Source organism: Scleropages formosus, chromosome 9, assembly GCF_900964775.1.
Source record: "Scleropages formosus chromosome 9, fSclFor1.1, whole genome shotgun sequence".
NCBI classification, from domain to species: Eukaryota; Metazoa; Chordata; class Actinopteri; order Osteoglossiformes; family Osteoglossidae; genus Scleropages; species Scleropages formosus.
In genome coordinates this window covers 27,764,991-27,770,990 of record NC_041814.1, presented here as the reverse complement: position 1 = coordinate 27,770,990, position 6,000 = coordinate 27,764,991, and the positions used below count along the sequence as shown (strand labels likewise).

The window sequence follows — 6,000 nt, the reverse complement described above, 5'->3', positions numbered from 1 at the left end:
CCGCCAACAGTATGCAAATATTAAATCTTTAACATATATTACATTTATTTTTGAAAATCCCCTCATGTCCAGACTATAGAAATTCTCAAATTACTTTAGAAAACATCTTAAAAACCATGTATTTATGACTAAGAGACTGTTGACGAAGCTGAGCTTCCACACTGCTTGAGTGCTTCAAGTTTGATTGAACTGAGGCGAACGCTTGAGGGAAACATTGTGGTTTGACGGTGGCGCTTGATAACAACAGTTATAATACTGATAAAATTAATTGGGTGATAATATTAAATTGCGATATAGGCGTAACACAGTTTTCACGTTAAAAACCCGTTTCGTGGTTTTGAAGAAGGGGTGGGGGAAGAGGGCGAGCGCCTTTCGTCGGTGCGCTCGAGCTAAGTGCGCGCGGCGCCGTTCGGGGGGGCTGGTCGCGCAGGACCGCTCCTCGCTTCCTGCGATTGGCTGCGCGGCGCGAGACTCGGCAGGTGCCGGTAGGAAGATGGGATCAGCGTCGCCGAGCGGACGCGGCGACCCCGAGTGAGACGCGCAGGAGCGCCGCCCGTAGTGGCGCCACGGAGAGGATTCAGCCGGGGGTACATTTAGTAAAAGTGAGCGCGGGGACGGCGGAGCCCGCGGTGACGGCGGAGCCCGCGGTGACGGTGTTGCGGTGTAGAGGCGAGACGTTAAGCACACGCGGCGCGAACTTGAGCGGCGTCCGTCGACCTTCCGCGGCGAAGAGACAACAAAGGCGTCCAGCTGGAGGGCGCGCGGTTTGCGTAAGTGTTCGCGCGAACCTTCTCTCTGCCTCAGCCAGGGAAACGCGCAGTCACCCCGCGAGCGCTGGTAATACTGTGGTAGGAGAGTTTGGTACAGTGTCCCGGAGGGATGCGACAGCGCGTTGGAGGGGAGGCAGTTGGCGGGGAAGGCGCTTTCTCTCTCTCTCTCTCTCTCGCTCACGTGCGCGCGTTGACAGCGCGAGGCGGCTGCTCAGCAAGCGACGCGCGAGAAGAGCGGGTGGCTCCTGCGCCCGAGTGCGCGCCGCGGACGTCTCTCTTTCCAGGCTGTGAGGGCCGTCGTGTCCCCCCAGAGCCTCGTCTCTTGGGAAAAGGTCATTTCGGGATGGAAACGAGCGTTCCACCACCTTTCTTTTCTCCAGTGTAGGGGATGGGGGACCGCGAGGTAAAAATAGGCACAGCCACGCGGCAAAGGTCAGCTCCTCCTGGATCCCAGAGCTGGTGGTGTCAGGAGGTAGACAGACAGGTCAGTAGATGTGAATTGAATTGTACAGGGGTGGATGGGTGGGGGGTGCAAGGAAGGACTGGCTTAGGGCCACATGGAATTTGGCCCCTTAACCGCGGTCCCGGACAAGCTGCGTGCTCTCATGCCGTGAAACTTCCATGAAAATAGTGATGCTGCTGGTGTGTTACTTAAAGCCCAGTGTCGTACACGGCTGCAGCACAAAGAGGACAAACACAGCGTTGTGCAACGGCCGGTAAAAGTGGCCCTCAGAAATTTATATATGCGTTTCTTCATTTAGCAGTCGCTGCAAAAGTGCATTTCTCTAACAAATGCAGAGATTTCGATGCAGACGCGTGATTCTCAAAGTACAGTCGCTTAGTTCAATACCACATTTTAACCAGCGTATGATACATGAGTAGGTACACTGGTAGAGAGTAGTTTTTTTTTTTTTTTTAAAACACATTATGTGGTGCAAGTTTGTGCGGTGGGCAGCAGATCAGGAGAGAAGCGAGTCCAAAAGAGATGCATTTTGAGACCCTTCTTGAGTGTTGAGAGGGATTCAGCAGTTCTGATTGAGAGAGGGAGATCATTTCGTCACACTGGAGCCAGAACCAAGAACGTTTGGGCTTTGACTTTTTGTCCTCTTGTGAGTGGAACCACCAAGAGGCCAGAGGTGGAGGAGCTCTGGTTAGGGTGTAGTGAGTGATCAGGTCCTCCAGTTTTTGGGGAGCAGATCATTGATGGTTTTGTAGGCCATAACCTGATTGCAATAGCAGCAGGAAGCCAATGGAGAGAAACAATGAGGGGACATGCATAGGAGTGTTTTGGCAGGTCAGACACAACTCAAGCAGCACCATTCTGTATCACCTGGAAAGGTCTGATGGCAGCAGTTGGAAGGTGTCTATAGATCTTTCGCTGATCCTGAAAGACATTGCTCAGGGCTCCAGGAAAAGCTTCATTTTATTCAGTGTTGTGAGAGCCACCACCAGGATTTGAGTGAACTGCTCCAGGTCTGTCCTCTGGTTTTGTTAATTTGTGACTTCTTTTTAGACAATTAACTTTCTGTCCTGCAATGTATTTGCACACCAGTAGGCTAACCCGAACCTTGACCGAGCCGTAATTAATTTTCACCTTAAAACTGTACTTTGGTGCAGAAGCAAGCAGTAGTATCTCATTGAGACTGTCAGCTGAATGTTAACATGCACCTGAATTTAAAAATACAACTAATGGCTAAAAAAATATTAAAGTGCAGGATAAAATGACCTGTTGAGTAACCTTTTTGTTAGTATTACTGACAATTATTGAGCTAGTGCCTTTCTCCATACCAGCATACAACGTTAGGTTTGTATACTGAAGTATTTACAGTGACTTACTAATATTCTCAGCAATGTCCCCAGATGGCTGTATCACAGCAGTTTAGTGTGGGTTCCTCAATCAAGGGTTCTGCTGCAGGAGAAGGGATTCAAACCCAGAACCTTCCAATTCCAAAGATGCAGCTTCGGCCACTACGTGACCAATGGCTTAAATATGTTAAACTCGTTACTCGCTTACAACCAAATGTGACTTGCTGATCTAAATATTATGCAATAAAAAACAATGCCTCACCCAAGGTGGGACTAAAATCCAGCTCCTGAGGTGCATGCTTAGAGCTACATTCAATGAAAAGTATGTTCGGCTCATTGAATTGTACACATGGAGATTGCGGTGCGGCTAGGTGGCTGGGAGCGTCATCCCTCTATAGAGTTGCCAGCTGTTGAATTTTGTTGACATGTTGTACCCATCAGCAGGAGTGCAGGGAGTGTGGTGGTCGTGGAGTTGGCCTCATGAATGCAGGAAAGCTGAAAGGCGCAATTGTGTAAGTTAGGGAGCGATAAAAGGAGCCCATCAGCAGTTATCTGCTGCGATGGAAAGCAAAGGCGTACAGGTGTTAGCCATAGTTCATTATTTCTCTTCAAACTGCATCCATCCCGAAAATGGAGGAAAACAACCGCAAAAAACGCAGCCGTCCGTCACGTGAGGCAAGCGTTCGCGCAGAACCCAAAGCTGTGCGTGTCTTCCTCCAGGGAACGCCGAGCCCCTCACGTCACTCACCGTACAGCAGGTTTTTTTTTTTTTTTAATTCCCTTTCATTTAAATTTGGATGAGCTGTGGTTTGGAACCAGTCCTGTTGCCCGTGTGATTAGGTGCCGTCTTGTTTCTTTTAACTTGACCACCATGAATGTCAGTACCTTCGTTCTCCGTTTAAGCTATACACATCCTTAAGGGAACCATCACTCGTTGTTTTACTGCATATACACCTATGTTTTTCTAGAATAATACCATTAATAATCACCGCATCTTCAGTTAAGATGGGCTTTACCTTAATGTACTTTCATGAGGTAACTGCACCTTGTGGAAGATTGCGTGCGTCATTTCATCCCTTAGTCAACCCTTTTATCCAACGCAACGTACAAGGTCATCCATTTATACACATGGCTGCTTTGCTGGGGAAATTCAAATTAGGTGTCTTGCTCAAATGTACTACGTCAGGGATGCTCTAAAAAACAAAGTATTCTGATAAGTCTGTGACCTTAATTAGTGCAAGATCTGCTGCCTGATCAGCCTTCTGTAAGACTTGTGGGGGGGAAAGGCATTGTTTTACATTTATTCATTTAGCAGGTGCTTTTTTTTTTAACTATAGTTTACTGTAGTTTATAGCTTATAGTTATTAACTAGATGATGTCGTAACTGGCTTATGCAACATACACTAGCTACTTAACACTGTGCTCACAAAAAGTATCAGTCAATAAAATCACATCACTTTATTGTCACTCACCATAACCACAAGTAGACAGGTGGTGAAAATCTTTGGTGCATTCTCCGCAGTTGTTCGGCATAAGTTATAAATATACAGACCACAAAAAAGATACACGATAAACGCTTGTACAGTATCTATATTCACCTCTCTGTACACTGTCATAGTGAGTCAGCAGTAACAAAAACATACAGTGGTTTCTTAAAATTTCGGTACCATATGGCCTTAACTCTGACATTCAGGGATGCTGTGAATGGCAGCATCATTTTCCCCTTGCACTGCTGTGATCTCTTACCTTCTTTAATCTGTGCAATATGTGGAGATGTTTCACACCACGGTCTTGCATGGATGTACCACTATCATTGTCAGCTGGAAGCAGGCTGCTTTATGGCCTTATTACTCAAAACACAAAGTTCGGGGTCTCCGACTCAGTCCACGAAGGGCTGTCTATATGCAAATTTTCTTTCCAACTTCTTCCCCTGGCAAAATTAGTCCAATTAGTTGTTAATAGCTTTTACTTTTTATATCTGTGGCTTTTCCTAAATTACTGTGTTTACTGGGTGTGGTTCACAAAGAGCTGCAATCATCACATGCGCTTCATCATGTGCAAAACTAGCCTATACTTGAAATTTTACTGACCTAACACCTAATAATAATAATTATGAGCAGCTGGAACAAGGAAACGGGGGGCGTGCTGGCGCAGTGGGCTTGGCTGGGTCCTGCTCTCTGGCGGGTCTGGGGTTCGAGTCCCACTTGGGGTGCCTTGCGACAGACTGGCGTCCTGTCCTGGGTGGATCCTACGCCCTGTGTTGCTGGGTTAGGCTCCGGTTTGCCGTGACCCTGCTTGGCACAAGCGGTTTCAACCAGTGTGTGTGTGAGGAACGAAGAACTACGTGTGTAAGATGTCTGCTGAATGCGGTAAAGTGCTTGGAAACACTTGGCAAGTAGAACAGGCCTACCCTGATGTGCTATATTGTGCAACAGACACGGTCAGATATTCGGGCGAAATGTGTATCCTCCCGTAACCCAACAAAACCGATTCTTGTACACGTTTCTAGGAAGTTTTCCAAGCTCCACGTAAAACATGTTGTCATTTAAAAGCATGTAATGTCCTCTGTAAGGTGCGTTATGACTCAGCATTGTAGCAGTGCACAGTCCGAGAAGTACACTAAAAAATGTCCTCTGGAGTGAACAGAACGGGACAGCCGAGTCCGGAGGACATGTAGACTTCTTTAGTAAGCGTTAAAATGTTTGTGTTAAAAACATTTAACTGCAAGCTCCTGTTTTAGACATTATTTGCTAAGTAAACAGCGGTCCAGAGCTGTCAATCAACAGAGTAGCAGGAGTCACTCCAAATTACAACTGAGCTAACTGGATTGATGGAATCGAAGGCAGCGATGTATCAGGGGAGGAGAGGGAGAGGGAGAGTGCTCTGTGTCACCCTGATGGAAGAAAGACGGGAGGAAACGGTGGGTAAAAAAAATCATGGCTGTCAAAGGCGACAACTTTTTCATGGAGTGGTACCTGTGTTTAACTTCTTATTTGAGTTTATTGCTTCTATAGTTGACAGATTTCCAGATTGATGGGGAAAAGATTCCGTCAGTGGCTGAAAGGCCAATTAAGAGCTTGGGTCGCTGGTATGATTCCTCATTTAGCGATAAGGAGCAGGTCAAAAGATTAAGGGAGGATGTTGTACTGGCAATTAATAGGATTGATAAATCCTTTTTGCCAGGGAAGCTGAAGGTTTGGTGCCTTCAGTTTGGTTTATTGCCTCGTATTAGATGGCCGCTAACTATATACGAGGTCTGTATGTCAGAGGTTGAAAGGCTGGAAAGGGTTATGAGCAAAACTATTAGGAGATGGTTGGGGGTTCCTCATTGTTTGAGCAGTGTGGCTCTGTATGGAAATGGGGTTTTGGAACTACCACTGACTAGCCTCGTGGAAGAATTTAAGTGTGCCAAGGTTGGTTTGGA

The 6,000-nt window shown here is 46.8% G+C and overlaps 1 protein-coding gene across 2 annotated transcripts in view; it reads left to right on the top strand.

Moving 5' to 3' along the window:
• The first annotated feature begins 633 nt into the window (after positions 1 to 633).
• Positions 634 to 6,000, top strand: part of myripb (myosin VIIA and Rab interacting protein b) — a 102,815-nt gene continuing 97,448 nt past the window's right edge. For both annotated transcript variants that reach the window (XM_018756787.2, XM_018756785.2), the window contains exon 1: positions 634 to 770. The gene's annotated coding sequence lies outside the window, so the exon portion shown is untranslated. The remainder of the gene's footprint in view (positions 771 to 6,000) is intronic.